Source organism: Hemitrygon akajei, chromosome 30 (assembly GCF_048418815.1).
Source record: "Hemitrygon akajei chromosome 30, sHemAka1.3, whole genome shotgun sequence".
NCBI lineage: Eukaryota > Metazoa > Chordata > Chondrichthyes > Myliobatiformes > Dasyatidae > Hemitrygon > Hemitrygon akajei.
Window position 1 is genome coordinate 31,208,359 of NC_133153.1, and position 18,589 is coordinate 31,226,947.

Genomic DNA, 18,589 nt, shown 5'->3' on the forward strand with positions numbered 1-18,589 from the left:
ACAACAGAAAGAAGCATCTTCCCAGTCTGCGTGGTTTAACTGCTTATTTATACAGCTATTCTGCATCAGGCTGTGATATGAGTGCTTACTTCCGAGGAATGCCTAATGCTCAGACACCATAACAGCATGTTAGCATTTGTCTAATCCGTTAGTAGCAGAATGGAGGGAAACTATTAAGCCAATCAAACATGTTAGATCAAAATATGTTTTGTGCTTGCTGCTTCTACTACCAAATCCTAATGTACATGAGGTTTAAGACTTCGTGTGGAAAATTGTTTGCTTAATTTCCAAATCTTATATTGCAACATTGGAGTGAGTGGAGCTAGGGAGGGGAAGGGAGATATGGAGGAAGGGGAGCTCATTGTTCCAAATCTAGGTGGGAGGACTGAATTGGGTGGATTTGAAACTTTGAGGGTTATGTTGGAGCTTTGGGATTGGAAAAGGCTGCCTGCAATTGGGTGTTGAGGAGGTCTGGAGGGGGCAAGTTTTATGATTGACCAGGGAAGGGTAATGGAAAAGTGGGGTTTTGTGAGTGATGAGTAGATAAAGGGTAAACACTTGTAGGTGACCTATCACTAATCCCCAGGACCTTATTTCAACAAGTAATTCGCATATGTGAAGTCTGCTTCTGATTGAATGAACCATGCCATTCAAGTCAAGTCAAGTCACTTTTATTATCATTTCGACCATAACTGCTGGTACAGTGCATAGTAAAAATGAGAGAACGTTTTTCAGGACCATGGTGTTACATGACACAGTACAAAAAACTAGACTGAACTACATAATAAAAAAAAACACAGAGAAAGCTACACTAGACTACAGACCTACACAGGACTGCATAAAGTGCACAAAAAAAGTGCAGGCATTTACAATAAATAATAAACAGGACAGTAGGGCAAGGTGTCAGTCCAGGCTTCAGGCATTGAGGAGTCTGATAGCTTGGGGGAAGAAACTGGAGGATGCAGCAGGAATGCATTAGTAGAAGTGGGTTCAAATATGCATTGCATGCTATGTGAGCCATTGTGCATGTCCAAATGCTATCACACATAGGCTAAATGGAATGGTACTATGGCTTTTTGTTAATTTCCATTATGCCACACACATAAACATAATGCCACGCGAGAGAATTTTTGGAGTACCTTCTTTTATGTGGGATGTTCAATTGAGCCTTGTTTGCTCAAGTAGATCTATTGCAGCATTCTTAATTAAATATTAATAATAACATATTAATAGACCACTTTTCATACAAATGATGTAGTTCAAAATGCTTTACAATGAGATAAAGTGCAAACATAAAAATAAAAGACAATATGATGTTAGCTAAAAGCTAAGTTAATTTGCATTTCTCTGACTAGTAGACATCCTTGGAAAAGAATGTAGGTGACATAGATAGATAGATAGATAGATAGATAGATAGATAGATAGATAGATAGATAGATAGATAGATAGATAGATAGATAGATAGATAGATAGATAGATACTTTATTCATCCCCATGGGGAAATTCAACTTTTTTCCAATGTCCCATACACTTGTTGTAGCAAAACTAATAACATACAATACTTAACTCAGTAAAAAAATATGATATGCATCTAAATCACTATCTCAAAAAGCATTAATAATAGCTTTTAAAAAGTTCTTAAGTCCTGGCGGTTGAATTGTAAAGCCTAATGGCATTGGGGAGTATTGACCTCTTCATCCTGTCTGAGGAGCATTGCATCGATAGTAACCTGTCGCTGAAACTGCTTCTCTGTCTCTGGATGGTGCTATGTAGAGGATGTTCAGAGTTTTCCATAATTGACCGTAGCCTACTCAGTGCCCTTCGCTCAGCTACCGATGTTAAACTCTCCAGTACTTTGCCCACGACAGAGCCCGCCTTCCTTACCAGCTTATTAAGACGTGAGGCGTCCCTCTTCTTAATGCTTCCTCCCCAACACACCACCACAAAGAAGAGGGCGCTCTCCACAACTGACCTATAGAACATCTTCAGCATCTCACTACAGACATTGAATGACGCCAACCTTCTAAGGAAGTACAGTCGACTCTGTGACTTGTTAGATTGCTTCTACTTTGGCAGTGTAGGGACTTTAAAACTCCCATCCTTGTTTACAAATTCCTCTGTGACCTTGCTCTCAGCATTCTACAACTATCCTACGTCAGATTCAGATTAACATTCACGTTAATTTATTTATCACATGTACATCAAAACATACAATGGAATAAGTCATTTGTGTTACCTACTAACACAACTAAGGATGTGCTGATGGTAGCCTACAAGTGTCACCACACACTCATGCCAACATTGCATGCTCACCAAGTTAAGCAGACAACACAAACAACGCATCACAATAGAGAAACAAACCGACACCAGCAAAATGAGTCACTCTACCATCCTCGCAGCCACCCACCCATCTGCTCACACACACAGTCAGGCCTCGAAACCTAGCTCAGGTTGCCTTTGGCCACCAACCTCCAGTCCTTGGCCCCAGACTCTCAGACGTTGGGCCTTCTACCACCAGACCTTGGGTCAGACTTGCAGACTTGCAGATCTCTGAACTCCAACCTCTGGGCAGGGTCTTCAACCTTTGGGCATCAACCTCCAGGCTTGCCAACTTCGGTGCTTGTTCTTCAGACGTCAACCTTCAGACTCGCTGATCTATTCTCTTTGACTCCTGACATTGCCAACCACTGGGTACCGACCTCAGGACTGGACAATCACAGAACTTGACCTCTTGACTCGACCTACGTACTCATATAAACCTTGACTCCAGGATCTCTACAAACCTCTGTAAATTGATGATCCTTTAGGATCTTTGTGGTGCACCAGTTTGGACCATAATTAAGAAGCTTCAAAACCTGGGCCTCTGTATCTCACTCTGCAACATTGAGGATATCTTCAAGTAGCAATGCCTCAAGAAGGTAGCATCCATCATTAAGGATCATCACCATCCAGGGCATGCCCTCTTCTTGTTATTACAATCAGAGAGATGTTACAGAACCCTGAAGACACATATTTAATATTTTAGAAATAATCTCTTCCCCTCCACCATCTCCTTTCTGAATGGTCCATGACCTTATGAATGGTATGTTGATATTCCTCTTTTGCAATATTCATGTAACATTTAGTAAGTTTTATATTTTGCACTGTACTGCTGGCCCAAAATATGTCAGTGATAATAAATCTCCCCACTCATCTGCATGGAGTATTGTTGTAGGATGGCAGCATCCATCATCAAGGAAACCCCCCCCCCCCCCACCCCCAGGCCATCAGGGAGAAGGTGCAGGAGCTTCAGAATGCACACCACCAGATTCAGGAACAGTTACTTTACCAGTGAGAAGAGAGCATGGCCTGGATGGTGGGGTCCTTGATGACGGACGCTGCTTTCTTGTGGCAGTACTCCTTGCAGTTGAACTCAGTGGTGGAAAGGCTTTACCTGTGGTGGACAGGTCAGGCAGCATCAATGCAAAGATAAGAACGTGTTAACATTTCAGATTTTGTCAGAAACAGGAAAGAGAAATTATATTTGGTTTTTAATTGCAGAGTGAGTGGGATGGGGGATGGATAGGACAAGTGAAATATCTCTGATAGGGTGAGCTCAGAGTTGCCGTGGTGATAAGCTGTAGTGATAAGCTTTGGATTCAGATTTTTGGAGAAAGCTCCTCCTGGTTGCCACTTACTCTCTTCCATAAGCTGATACTGAATAACATTTGCAAGAAGCACTGAAAATAGCAAGAGCACTGACTGTACTCTGAAATGGGGAGTTCAGTTCCATTACTGAGACTGATATGATGGCACCATCGTAGACTGAGCTGTCTAAATCCTGAAGCACAAAGCTATCAGACTAGATCAGCAGCAGGTACTGATGTTGATAACAACACCCATCGCCTTGTTGATGATTGAGAGTAGACTTATTGGTGGTAATTAGGAAGATTGGACATGCCATTTTGTCAAGTTCTAATCAACTGGGACATCTTTTTCTAGAGCATAAATCTTCAGTAGTATGGCTAAGATGTTGTGTCATTCGTTAGTCTCAAAGTTCAAAGTAAATTTATTATCAAAGTGCGTATACGGTATGTCATCATTTAATACCATCAGATTTATTTTCTTGCAGGTATTTACAGGAAAATTATGAAATGCAATAGAGTTTATGGACAACTATTCATAAACAAAGCCTGGCAAATGACCAAAGTGCAAGAGAAGACAAATCGTGCAAATAAATAAATAAATAAATAGATAGATAAGTAGAAAGAACATGTGCTGTAGTGTCCTTGAAAGTGGTTCTGTAGGTTATAGAATCAGTTGACTGCTGAGGTGAGTAAAGTTATCCAAAGTGTTTCAGGAACCTGATGGTTGTAGGGTAAGAATTGTTCCTAAACATGATGGTGTGGGGTCTAAGGCACCTGTATCTCCTGCCCCATGGTAGTAACGAGAAAAAAGCATATGGTGGAGGATGAATGGCCTTTGCTGTATTTTGAGATTGATATCACATGAAGTGAACAAACACGCTGGAAGTCTGGTTTCTGTGGTGGTGGGGGTTATGGGGAAAACTAAGTTGAATTGACCATGATTCATTCCTGGTGGGACATCCCTTCTTTAGCACTAACATCCCAGGCTCCACCATCCTCAGCAAGTTGTCTTCTGCAGATACATCTAGTCCTGACAGTGCTGGTAGGAGTCATCAGTGTATAGTTCTTCTGGAGACCTCCCTTGAGGGAACACTTTATTGTGTTATGTAGCACTACAGCTATGCTAATGGGATAAACTGAAGAGGATCTGGTAGCTGAAAACTGCACATACAGGAGGCACTGTGGACCTTTAGCAAACAGGAAATGCGGGCACAAACTATAATCTCATAGGCACACCTTCCACAAACAACCAGTCCCTCCACCATCGACAAACAGTTGCAGCAGTGTGTACTACCTACAAGATGCACTGCAACAACACAACAAGGCTCCTAAGGCAGCACCTTCCAGCCCCACAGCTACTACCACTGAGGAGGATGAGAACAGCAGATACCTGAGAACACCACCACTTGGAAATGCTCCTTAAAGTCACTCACCATCCTGACTTGGAAACATATCGCCATTCCTTCATTGTCACTGGGTCAAAATCAAGGAATTCCCTCCCTAACAGCACTGTGGGTGTACCTACACCTCAGGGACTGCAGTGGTTCAAGAAGGCAGCTCAACACCACCTTCTCAAGGGCAACTAGAGATGGGCAATAAATGCTGGTTTTGATGGTAACATCCACATCTCGTAAATGAGTAAATTTTTTAAAAAAGTACTTACTCCAATATTATCATTAGCCCAGGAGATCATTGCCTGGATGTTGGTCACCAAAATATTACTGCTTTTCATTCCTACCATGATGTAGAGAGCAGAAAGAAATGCTGAGAGTGATACTGGACAAACCAAAATTAAAGTCTTGATCTGAAACAACGACTCTTCGATCCTCTCCATAGATGCTGCCTGACCTGCTGAGCTCCTCCAACATTCTGTGCATGTTTTCCTAAAGAATGAAGACTTGATCCGGTGAAGCTGCAAGACTGCACACTCACTAAACGAGAAAGCAGCAAAGAGTAAGCAGGCCCAAGTGATTCAACACCCAATCAATGGATGAATTGAAAACTCTTCATCAATCACAGAGCACTACAGCTCAGAAACAGGCCTTTTGGCCCATCCAATCCACTCAGTACTGTACTTCTGCCTAGTCCCCATCATCCTGCACCTGCCCCATAGACCTTCATACCCTTCCAAAGTTCTCTTAAATGTTGCAATCAAACCCTTATTCACCACTTCTGTTTGGCAGTGTGTTCCATACTTGTACAACCCTCTCTGTGAAGAAGTTATCCCTTAAATATTTCACCTTTCACCCTTAACCCATGACCTCTAGTACTAGTCTCACCCAACCTCAGTGGAAAAAGCCTGCTTGCATTTACCCTATCTATACCCCTCATAATTTTGTGTTCTTCCATCGTGTCTCACCTCATTCTCCTATGCTCCAGGAAATAAAGTCATAACTTATTCAATCTTTCCTTACATTTCTGGTCCTCTAGATTGGCAAAACCCTTGTACATTTTCTCTCTACTCTTTCAGTTTTATTGGTATCTTTTCTGTAGGTAGGTGAGCCAAATTTGGCCCGACCAATTTCTGATACAGTACAACTTTAACAGCACATCCCAACTCCTGTACTTATACTCTGACTTATGAAGGCAAAATTTGGAAATCAGACTTAGAAATCAATCTTTCGCACTTGCTGAATCTAAATTCTGCAAGCTCGCACTCAGCTGCCCCACGGGAGTGCCTTGACTAAAATGGCAGTAGCAGATCACAAAGGTAATTTGTTATCAATATCTCAAAAGCATTTAGAGTCAACAATAAATAAAACCCTTTCCAATGATGTAGAAAGCCTAACAAAGGATACATGGAAATAAAAGCATGTACGGTCACTGAATTATAGGAAAGATGTCAACAAAATAGAGAGAGTACAGAGAAGATTTACTAGAATATTACCTGGGTTTCAGCACCTAAGTTACAGAGAAAGGTTGAACAAGTTAGGTCTTTATTCTTTGGAGCGTAGAAGGTTGAGGGGGGACTTGATAGAGGTATTTAAAATTATGAGGGGGATAGATAGAGTTGACGTGGATAGGCTTTTTCCATTGAGAGTAAGGGAGATGCAAACAAGAGGACATGAGTTGAGAGTTAGGGAGCAAAAGTTTAAGGGTAACACGAGGGGGAATTGCTTTACTCAGAGAGTGGTAGCTGTATGGAACGAGCTTCCAGCAGAAGTAGTAGAGGCAAGTTCGGTATTGTCACTTAAAGTAAAATTGGATAGGTATATGGACAGGAAAGGAATGGAGGGTTATGGGCTGAGTGCGGGTCAGTGGGACTATGTGAGAGTAAGCGTTTAGTTCCTAGATCTTGTTCTCTATTGTTCAGTGGGACAATGCACCAGCAGCTACCATGACAGGCCAGTGCTCATAATTTCATTTCAAAGTTCACAGTAAATTTATTATTAAAGTGCATACTGTTCATATCACCATATATTACTCTAAACTTCAGATTCTTGCAGGCATTCAGAGTAGAACATACAATCAATAAAAAACTACACACAAATGCTGACAGACAACCAATGCGCAAAATAAGACAAACTGTGCAAATGCAAAAAAAGTAGTTACCATAAATAAATAATAAATAAAGAATACTGAAATCGTGAGCTGTAGACTCCTTGAAAATGAGTCCATTGGCTGTGGAATCCTTTAAGTTGTTTAATACTGGGTGATGTGATAAGGCGAGGGACTGGGCAAGGATTCTAACTGCCCGTTATTTAGTGGGTCCTTCTGATATGTGAGCTTTAAGAAACTACAGGCTGGTCTGGGGTCTGATTCTCTTGAGAACTGTTCATCCTGTTACCACTGACTTCATTGGTAAGCTGCAAGGCTATTGGAAATCCAGCTAGAAAATAATAGGCACCTAATCATCTGTACAGGTGCCCCCCCCCCCCACTTTACAAAGGTAGAGTGTTCCTATGAAACCTTTCTCAAGCTGAAATGGCGTGAAGCGAAGAACCATTAACTTATATGGGAAAAATTTTCATAAAAGAGAAAATCATCTTTGTAATGCGAAAGCAGGTTACTAATGTAAGTATTTTATAAAAGTGGCGTAAAGCAGGGGGCACCTGTACTTCAGAAGCATTATAAAATAATGTCTCTTGCTGTATTTCAGCTATACCAGTTGAACTTGTATGAACCAAGTCTGCAATATGCATCCTTCCAAGGCTGACCAGCTTCTTATCCTACTTCATAATACAGCTGTTTCCCCTGAAGGTTTGAGTATCTCAGAAACTACTGGTCTCCTGGGATTTTCACACACAACGGTCTTTAGAGTTTACTGAGAATGGTGTGAAAAACCAATAACTTTCAGTGAGCAGCAGTTCTGTGGGCAGGAATGCCTTGCTAGTGATGGAGATCAGAGGAGAACTTGTTCAAGCTGATGTAACGCAAATAACAATGGGTTACAACAGTGGTGTGCAGAAGAGCATCTCTGAATGCGCAACACATCGTATACGTTGAAGAGGATGGGCTCCAGCAGCAGAAGGCCATGAACATACACCCAGTTGCCTATTCATTAGGTAGAGGAGGTACCTAATAAAGTGGTCACTGAGTGTATGTATTGTAGAATATTAGTGAATCAGGAATCATGCCATTAAACATCCGTTCATTCCCTTATGCTGTGGCTTTCTGTCCCACTGGAAGCAAATCCATCTGAATAAATCAATTACTGATGCACACAAAAAAAGACTGTCATGCATGTTGATTTTAGTTGGATTTCACAGCCAGATCAGGCTACTATCTGAACTGAACTCTCCACCCACCCACTCAAAGAAAATCACTGACTTGTAAACACAGGGGTGGATAACTAAATGACTCCTGCCTAATCTCTTGTGCTAATCCCTTTCCATGACTTGCTTCATCTCCTCTCTCTGAATATCTTAGAAAACATATCCTTGCAAGTACCACGGTGTTTCTACTCATTGTTGACATTCGTCACTATGGAATTGTCCAAAGCTCTATTCTGGTACACGCAGACCTGTTCTACTATAAATAGGACAGAAAGTTGAATTCAAGCCAGCAGCTACTCTATATACAAAAGATTGTCCATTCAACCAACAAATATATGGCTTATGCCATCAGTGACTAATAGACCCAGCTGAAACATATGTTTAAGGAATATTACATTCATTTTTAATACTAGTTTTCAAGCATCATCTGTAATAACACTCAGTCTCCTCAATTGGAGCCATAATTATTCAAGCTCATCTATACTTGATGAGTATACTTGGGGGCAGCACGGTTAGCACAATGCTTTACAATATCAGCGACCGGAGTTCAAATCCCGCTGCTGCCTGTAATGAGTTTGTACGTTCTCCCCATGATCACGCAGGTGCTCCACTTTCCTCAAACAGTCTAAAGGTTAGTTGGTCATTGTAAATTGTCCCATGTTTAGGGTAGGATTAGATTGGGGGATTGCAGGGCAGCACAGCTTGAAGGGCCCAAAGAGCCTGTTATGTGCTGTAGCTCAATAATAAACAAACAAACAAATAAATAAACAAACATCACGCAGGTTTGAGTCCATAATGACCGTAAGTTGTTGAGCTGGATTTCCAATGAGGAAGTCATCATACCTCAATCTTTCCAGTAAAAACTAATGGCTGCTGATGATGAAGACAAATGTTTTACCAGGTACCTATCTTGTTTTGTCTGAAATCTGATATGATAGGGAGATGGTATCTTGAGTGATGGACTGGGCTGTATCTGTTTCTGGGCATTGGGGTTTCTATACCAGTCCACAATGCAACCAGTCAGGATACTCTCCACTGAGCATCTGAAGAAGTTGGTCAAAGTCTTAGATGACATGCTGAATCTATGTAATCTATCTAAGAAAGCAGAGGTACTGTACTTCGAAACATCATGTGCTGGAGGAGCTCAGCAGGTCAGGCTGCTTTTATGGATGGAAATAAACAGTTGATATTTCGGCCGAGACCCTTCATCACGACCCGATGTGATGAAGAGTTCTGGCCCGAAACATCAGCTGCTTCTTCTCATCCTTAAATGCTGCCTGACCTGCTGAGCTCCTCCAACACTTTGTGCGTATTGCTCTAGATTTCCAGCATCTGCAGTACCTCTTATGTCTAAGAGTACTGCGCTCTTGTGCCTTCTTTGGTACGTACATGAGGGCAGGGCAAATCCTCTGATATGGCAACACCAAGGATTTAAAGATACTGAACCTCTCCACCGCCAACCCTCTAAGGAGGACTGATTCATGGACCTCCAGCTTCTTCCTCTTGTAGTCAATAATCCGCTCTTTGGATTTGCAGACTATGAGCAGGAGGTTGATGTTATGGCAGCGTTCCACTAGATTTTCAATCTCCCTCTGTTGTGGCTCAAACTGAAGTCAGGTCAAAGTAACTGTCATGTGAACAAGTGCGATGAAGTACAGTACAATTAAAAACTTGTTTGCAGCGGATTCACAGGCCGGTGGATATCATCAACATAGAGACTATAAATTATACATAAATTATGCATAAGATGGCACCGTACAGTGAAAAAAGACTGTGCAAAAACCAAGCCCTTCATGCAAAAAAACAAAGGCACAGTTGAAATCAACTCGGCCACATACAGCTGAAATATAATAGAATCCAAAATGTTGAAATTAATTGTGTTAAAAGTTAACACGGGGAATAAAAATACATTTTCTAATGCAATAGGAATGTATCCTGGCTATTTTGGACTGTTAAGCTTCACGTTGAACTATTGACAAGTTGTGCTGTTTTGGAGACTATAAGGAGATAGTGAGATCAGTTTTAATTTCAAAGCACTAAGGATGCAACAAAAGAAGAAGACTGTACTGCAGAAAAAAAGGAGAAAAAGGCAGGTGTGAAAAATGGCAGAAATTTGAAGTTTTGAGAAAGAAAAGTAAAAACGAAGATACTGAGGCATACATGATTACCGACGCCTCCTGAGGAAAGCTTTGGGTGAATTATGGAAGTGACCATTTCGTTGATCAGTAGGATTTTAGTGAGGTTTCATTTAAGAGGTGACCAAGTGTGCACAAGGATAAAAGGAAGGCGGAGTAGGCATTCTGCTCTAGTGACGATGAAGTGCTTGACTAGTTAATTGTGACCATGTTGCAGCCTCCCTCTCTCAGCGAAGCAGAGGTCACCCTGCGACAACCAGCCAGAAAAAAAACACTGCATGAGAAACTCAGTTTGCAACAGACTTCATCATAAAGCATTAAGCAGCATAATTTTTAAAAAAAATTCTTGCTCACTTCAATTTGGAGAAGTAAAATTGTAGTTTAAGTGTGGAAGCAGGTTTGCTGGCCCATGGGAATCAGGCTAGAAACCGATTTAGTATGTGAGAGACTGATTGCTTTTGCTCAGTTTTTGTGCTGTTCACTCTGCTGCTGATCAGACTGTTTTCAGAAGTATAGCAAGGAAGAACCAATTGGGTAGAAAATATTATTTACTGAAGTGACGGTTCAGAAGCTTTTCTCAGCAGACATATGGGCTGGTGTAAAGGAAAGCAAAAGCATATTTTGATTTATGTTTCATTGCAGTTTAACAACTCCCGTTAACCTATCAGTGTTGAATAAAACAATTCATTTGCATGTGGTTTAAAGGGAGGTATTGATCTGCTCAATATTTTTATACATGCTCATACTTACTTGCTTCGTGAAGCCCATTGCCCTTACTGGGGCATAGGCAGCCGAAAGAAGCTCACCAGAGCCCTCTGTCTTGAGCCAGACATTCCCAGGTGTAGCTAGGTGAAGATCCGTTCTCTCCCTGGGATGAGGTCTTTTGGGTTTTTGCTGGCATTTCTGTAGCTCTGGGATAGCCAATGCCCAGCCCTCCTCCTTCTGCAACCCAAATTGGGGCGCCCCCAGCCAAGTTTTAGATGTTCATAGCCTGCATTTTTTTAGCAACTTGATTCATTAAACACACCCCGCACTTGTTTTGAATATTGATAAAGGTCTTTCTGCTCTGCCTCTAGGATTTCCTCATCAGGTATAGGTTAAAGTAAATGTACATTGCATTTGAATGTTCTGAGAATTTTGATTACTAATTTAATTAGTTTGGTACAACACCAGGGGCCAAAATGCCTGATCCTGTACTGTACAGTTCGATGTTCAATGTAATTCTGAGGAACAGACTCAAGGAATTTGTTCACAGTGCTGAGATAGGAGACATTTGGAAGTACTCTAGTCTTGTTGAAAAGGGTACAGTTCAGCCAAAATCAACACAGAAGTGGTAGTCCTTTCACCACAGGCAAAACCCTCCTCACCATTGAGTACTACCACATGGAGTGCCACTACAAGAAAGTACCATCCATTATCAAGGACACCACCATACAGGACATGCTCTCTTCTCGTTTCAACCATCAACCAGGAGCTTTAGGTCTCACACCACCAGGTTCAGGAAAAGTTATTACCCCTCAACCAGAGTGGATAACTTCACTCACAATAACTCTGAAATGATTCTATGGCCTACAGACTCACCTTCAAGGACACTTTACTTTATTGTCACCAGACAATTGATACTAGAGCGTACAATCACCACAGCGATATTTGATTCTGCGCTTCACACTCCCTGAAGTACAAATCAAAGTAAATATTATAAAAATTTAAATTATAAATCATAATTGGAAAATAGAAAAGGGAAAGTAAGGTAGTGCAAGTCAGGTCCGGATATTTAGAAGGTACGGTTCAGCAGTCTTATCATAGTTGGAAAGAAGCTGTTCCCAAATCTGGCCATAAAAATCTTCAAGCTTCTGAACCTGCTCCCGGAGGGAAGAGGGACAAAAAGCGTGTTGGCTGGGTGGGTTGTGTCCTTGATTATACTGGCAGCACTGCTCTGACAGTGTGCGGTGTAAAGTGAGTCCAAGGATGGAAGATTGGTCTGTGTGATGTGCTGGGCTATGTTCACAGTCTTCTGCAGCTTTTTCCGGTCTTGGACAGGACAACTTCCATACCAGGTTGTGATGCACCCTAGAAGAATGCTTTCTACGGTGCATCTATAAAAATTAGTGAGGGTTTTAGGGGACAGGCCAAACTCATGTTCTTAGTATTATTTTATTTGCATAGTTTGTCTTATTTTGTTGTTTATTAGTATATGTTTATGTATGGCATATCTATTGTATTCCTGTAAATGCCTGCAAAAACAAATAAATCTTGAGGCAGTATATGGTAAAATACACAAGGGATTCTGCAGATGCTGGAAACACAGAACAACACACACAAAATGCTGGAGGAAGTCAACAGGTCAGGCAGTATCTATGGAAATGAATAAACAGTCAACCTTTCAGGCCGAGAACCTTCATCGGGACTGGAAAGGAAGGGGGAAGATGCCAGAATAAGAAGGTGGGAGGAGGGGAAGGAGGACAAGCTGGAAAATGATAGGTAAAGTCAGGTGGTTAGAAGGGGGTGGGGAATGAAGTAAGAAGCTGAGAGGTGAGAGGTGGAAAAGGGAAAAGGCTGGAGAAGAAGGAATCTGACAGGAGAGGAGGCTCACTGGGTGGTAGGTGAGGACAAGAGGAACTCTATCTCTGTTAATATGGCAGGAAGTTCAAGTGAATGCAAATGTCTGGGAAATGGAGGAGATGTGGGTGAGGAAGAAGGTGGAGGAAGGGAAACCCATTCTTTGAAGAAGGAGGACTTCTCGGTGTGCTGGAAAGGAAAGCCTCAGCCTGGGAGCAGAAGCGGTGGAGACGAAGGAACTGAGAAAAGGGAATGGCATTTTTACATGAGACTGTGTGTAAAGAGGTATAGTCAAGATAGCTGTGGGAATTGATAGAGATGGAGATAGAGAGGTCAAGAAAGGGTAGAGTAGTGTCAGAAATTGAACATGAATTTAAGATCAGGGTACAAGTTGGAGGCAAAGTTGATTAAAATTGATGAGCTCAGCATGGGGACATGAAGGAACACCAATGTAGTCATCCCTGTAGTGCTGAAAGATTTGGTGAGCATTACCATGGAAGGATGGAACATGGACTTTGTCACATAGCCAACGAAAAGACAGTGGGTGCAAGTTTGGAGAAAGTGGGAGGAGCCGTAAGAGAAGTTGTTGAGGGTGGGGACCAGTTCCACCTGACTAGGAATGTGGTGGTGGAGGGGAACTGGTCAGGTCCTCCCACTTTCTCCAATCTTAAGGTGTAGCCATGGGCACCTGTTTAGATAACCTCATTGGTGTTGCTTCTTCTACCATGCTGAGCTCGTCAACTTCATCACCTTTGCCTTTTGTTCCTCTCGATGGACTAAGTAAGTTGCTTAAATTTAGCGCCAAACATCAATTGGCTTTATCCCCCGCCCTTTCCCTCTTCTTCAATTCCCCATTCTGACTTTCCTCATAACCTCTTCTCTTCTCCTCACCTGCCTATCACCTCCCGCTGGTGCCCTTCTTCCTTCCCTTTCTCCCACGGTCCTCTCTCCTCTTCTCTCCTATTACCTTTTCCATCTATCACCTCCCTGCTTCTTACTTCAACCCTCCTCCCCCACCCACCTGGCTTCACCTATCACCTTATAGCTTGACCTCCTTCTCCTCCCCCCAGCTTCTTATTCTGGCATCTTCTCCGGTCCCAATGAAGGGTCTCACCCTGAAGAACGACTATGTGTTATTTCCATAGATGCTGCCTGACCCACTGAGTTCCTCCAGCATTTTATGAATCTATGGTAGCATATATACATCCTTTGATTATAAATTTCCTTTGACTATGAAATTTGAAAGTCTCAGAGGAAATGATCATAAGCTCGAAACATTTCAGCTCAAAGAAGGTAGGGTACATAAAAGCCACCAATATTGACGAAATGCAGAGATTTCAGAAGATCAGTTTGGAGCACTTTGCAGAGAAGGGGGTGGTATGAGCCAATGGAAGGCTTTCCAAATGAAGATGAAAAGAAGCAGCTTCTCACCTGCCTTACCAATCTCTTCCATATCCAAAACACTGGAGGAGCTCAGCAGGTCAGACAGCATCAATGGAGAAGAATAAACAGTCAACGTTTTGGGTCTGAGGAGGAGGGGGAAAGATACCTGGATATAAAAGTGGGGGGAGGGGAAAGAGGGGACAGAAGGTGATAGGTGAAGCCAGGAAGGTAGGAGGGTCAAGAGCTGGAGAAGAAAGAATCTGATAGGAGGAGAGAGTGGAAAGAGGGAAGTAGGAGGGGATCCAGGGAGAAGTAATAGACAGATGACAGGAAGTGAAAGGTCAGAGTGGGAAATGGAGGAAATTTGTTCCTTGAAAGGAGAAATCAATATTCATACCATCAGGTTGGAGGTACCCAGATGGAATATAATATGTTGCTCCTTCACCCAGAGAATGACCTAATTTTGGTGCAAGAGGAGGCCATTGGTGTTTTCTGTGTGTTGGTTTGGAGTTCCAGCATCTGCAGACTTTCTTGTGCTTGTGATTGATCCTTTCACATCCAGTGCTTTGCAGAATAATTCTGCAAAGTTCATAGTGCAATGTTGTGACAGTGGCAATCTGATGTAAATTATCATGCTCTCTGTCTCACATCCAATAGATAGTCTTAAGGCTGGCCAAAGTAGGTTGACATGGAATCCAAAGACATTTATCAGATCATTTTATTGCTCTCAAAGTAAAAGTGAATCCAACTCGTGCACCTTTATATTATTGTTAAAATTAATTTCTGAAAGGGTGACATCACCTTTGGTGTGCAGCTGTGCTCTAGAACTCTAGAGGATATTATTTCATAAACAGGGTATTTATTTATGAGCAGAGATTAATTGGAGAATTGTAAGGTGTAAACTGGACAAGTTCCTGACTTGAAATGTTAACTGGGTTCTCAGTCCACAGGCACTGTTTGACAAGTTGACATCCCGGCAATTCTGTTCTTGTTTTAGATTCCAGGATTTGCAATTTTATTTCAGTACTTTTCTTCCTGTAATTTATAGCAAAAAGGAAAATGCATTGTTTTTAGTCAGTAGGAAAATTGCAATGCAAAGTTCCACTGTGAAAAAGCTAGTAACAGGTCTATATGGCAGAAGAGATGCTGGACATTTTCATAGTAGCGTAAAGCAATGCTTTATAGAGCCAGTGATAACTGATCAGGTTTCAATTCTCACTGGTATGTTTAAGAGGTTTGTATGCTCTCCCCTTGACTCTATATGTTTCCCCTGGGCTTTACAGGCTATTTTTATTAAGCTGCAGACATGCTATGTTGGCGCCAGAAGCATGTCGAGACTTATGGGGCTCCCTCAATATATCCTTGCTCATTGACACAAGAGACGCATTTCACTAGATGTTTTGAAGTTTACATGACAAGTAAAGCTAATCTTTCTCTTTAATATTTAGAATCTAGAGTAAACAAAACAAAACGATAGAGAGACTCTGAAGGCCAGGCTGCATCTATGGAGGGAAATGATCAGTCCTTCCACTGAAACTTGCATTTAAATTTGTTAATGTTTTATGTTTAACAAATGCTCAATTTCAGGTATTGATAGGTCACTGATACTACAGTATGTCATCTGGGGTTGGGATGATGTTCCTCTCTTATTGGTCAATCATTTTCTCCATTATATTGGTTATTATATATAATAACTATAGTCAGTCATTGACACACTCTACCTTTTTCTAACTTACATGTCTCCATATCTCTTTGCATCTTTTCATCAGTCCTAATGAAAGGTCTTGGCCATAATACTGACCTGCTGAGTTCCTCCAGCATTTTGTGTGTATTACTGTGGTTTTCCAACTTTGCCATCGACAGTCCTGTTTTGATGTGTTAGACCATGGCCTCCGCTTCAGCCATGATGAGGCTACTCTCAGGTTGGAGGAGCCATATGTCATATTCCTTCTAGGTAGCTTCCAACCTGATGGCATGAACATTGATTTTCCAACTCCTGGTAATTTTCCCCCCTCCCTCTTCCATCTTCCTAAATTCCGCACTCTGGTCCCCTCTTACCTCTTCTCTTCTCTCTGGACTACCATCTCCTCCTGGCACTCCTCCTCCATCCCTTTCTCCCATGGTTCACTATCCTCTCCTATCACCTCCCACCCACTTGGCTTCTCCTGTCACCTTCTAGCTTGTACTTCTTCCCCTCCCCCCCCCACCTTCTTATTCTGGCTTCTTCCCCCTTCCTTTCCAGTCCTGATGAAGTGTCTCGACCGGAAACATCGACTGCTTATTCCTTTCCATAGATGCTGCCTGACCTGCCGAGTTCCTCCAACATTTTGTGGTGGTGTTTCTTTTTGCATCTTTCTTGCTGTCTCTATCTATTTCTGTCTCTCAGTTGTCAATTCCCTTGTCTCTGTCTCTTCCAGCCTCTATGTGTATGTCTAGACGAGTGCATATCTCCTTGTTGACTTGTTGACTCTGTTTCCCTCTACACCTACTTTTGGTATTTCCTTCAACAGTACCACAAATGCATGCACAGAGTGTAGGGAATGGGGACTTTTTCTAAAACAAAATTAAAGCTAAATTGTATGAAGTTCATATTTACCTGTATTCTTCTCCCAGGTGGAATTACAGCAAGCAGTGAAGTTGAAAGTCCCGTTGGAATTACTGGTGAAAAATTCATGTTTATGCACTTCCACCTTGCGGCGGGGTAAGCTGTTATATTCAATACTCTTCTGTTGCTGGTATTGTGGCTGTTTTTTTATGGGTCTTTGTCTGCTGTCAATCTGCATGTCAGCTGTCAGATTGAACTGTGCTGATACTTCAGTTTGCTGAATCTACCATATGTCAGTCACACTTTCCTTGGAAATGACCAAATCCTTGTTTCCACATGCATGTGGTACATACAATCAGTGGCCATTTTATTAAGTACAGAAGGATTACGAATAATTAAGTACAGGAATACATGTACGTACTTAATAAAGTGGCCACTGATTGTAGGTTTTCCACTGAGCAGAGCTGGATGCTGGGTTGATTAAAATAATACTTTTGTTCTTGACTTCCCATATAAAATGTAGTGTAGTGTAGGAAAAGTGCAGGACGGTCCCCAGTGTAGGCTTGTAACATAGACTGTTCCACGTAGCCGACAAACAGGCAAGCGCAGCTGGGACCCATGTGAGTGCCTGTGGCTACCCTTTTTGTTCGAAAGAAGTGGGAGGACCCAAAGGAGAGATTACTTAGAGTGAGGACAAGTTCCACTAGGCGGAGGAGGGTGGTGGTGGAGGGGAACTGGTTGAGTCTGGTGACCAGAAAGAAATGGAGAGCTTTGAGGCCTTCCTGGTGGTGGATGGAGGTGTATAGTGACTGGACATCCATAATGAAAATAAAACGATGGGGGCCAGGGAACCTAAAATCCTTGAAAATATCAAGAGCGGGTGAGGTGTTATTTTTACCCCTTTTGTTTGAAGGCAGTGGGAGGACCCAAAGGAGAAATTATTTAGAGTGAGGACAAGTTCCGCTAGGTGGAGGAGGGTGGTGGTGGAGGGGAACTGGTTGGGTCTGGTGTCCCGGAAGAAATGGAGAGCTTTGAGGTCTTCCTGGTGGTGGATCCTGCCAAAGGGTTTTGGCCCAAAACGTCAACTGTACTTTTTTCCATAGATGCTGACTGGCCTGCTGAGTTCTTCCAGTATTTTGAGTGTGTTGCTCAGATTTTCCAGCATCTGCAGATTTTCTCTTGTTTGTAAAATGTAGTGTACTGTATATTGGTTAATTATATGTTTTATCTGTATTGAATACAGTATATTGTTCTGGATACAATATATTACTACTATTTTTAAAATCTTACCAAACACTATGGTGCCAGGCTGATCAATTTGGATTAAGTGAACATACACATAACATGCAATGTCAGGAATTTACATTTGAGTAAGAGAAATAGAGAGGGTTGTGAAACTATGGCATTACTGTATTAGTACTACTGATTATAGGAGAAACCATGTCAACGCTCACAAAAAGGTTAGATAAATGGTTGAAATAAAAGTACATAGAAGAGGGATTTCCTGGTGGCCACCTATTTTAATTTGATTTCACATTCGCTTTCTGACATGCTGATCCATGGCCTCTTCTACTGCCACATTGAGGACACATTCAGGTTAGAGGAGCAACACCTCATATTCCTCGT

General features: G+C 41.9%; 1 long non-coding RNA gene across 1 annotated transcript in view; it reads left to right on the forward strand.

The window, feature by feature from the left end:
• LOC140718748 (uncharacterized) overlaps positions 1-18,589 on the forward strand; it is a 244,740-nt gene that overhangs the window by 99,297 nt on the left and 126,854 nt on the right. The window contains exon 2 of the long non-coding RNA XR_012096778.1: positions 17,032-17,119. This is a non-coding gene — a long non-coding RNA (uncharacterized lncRNA). The remainder of the gene's footprint in view (positions 1-17,031; positions 17,120-18,589) is intronic.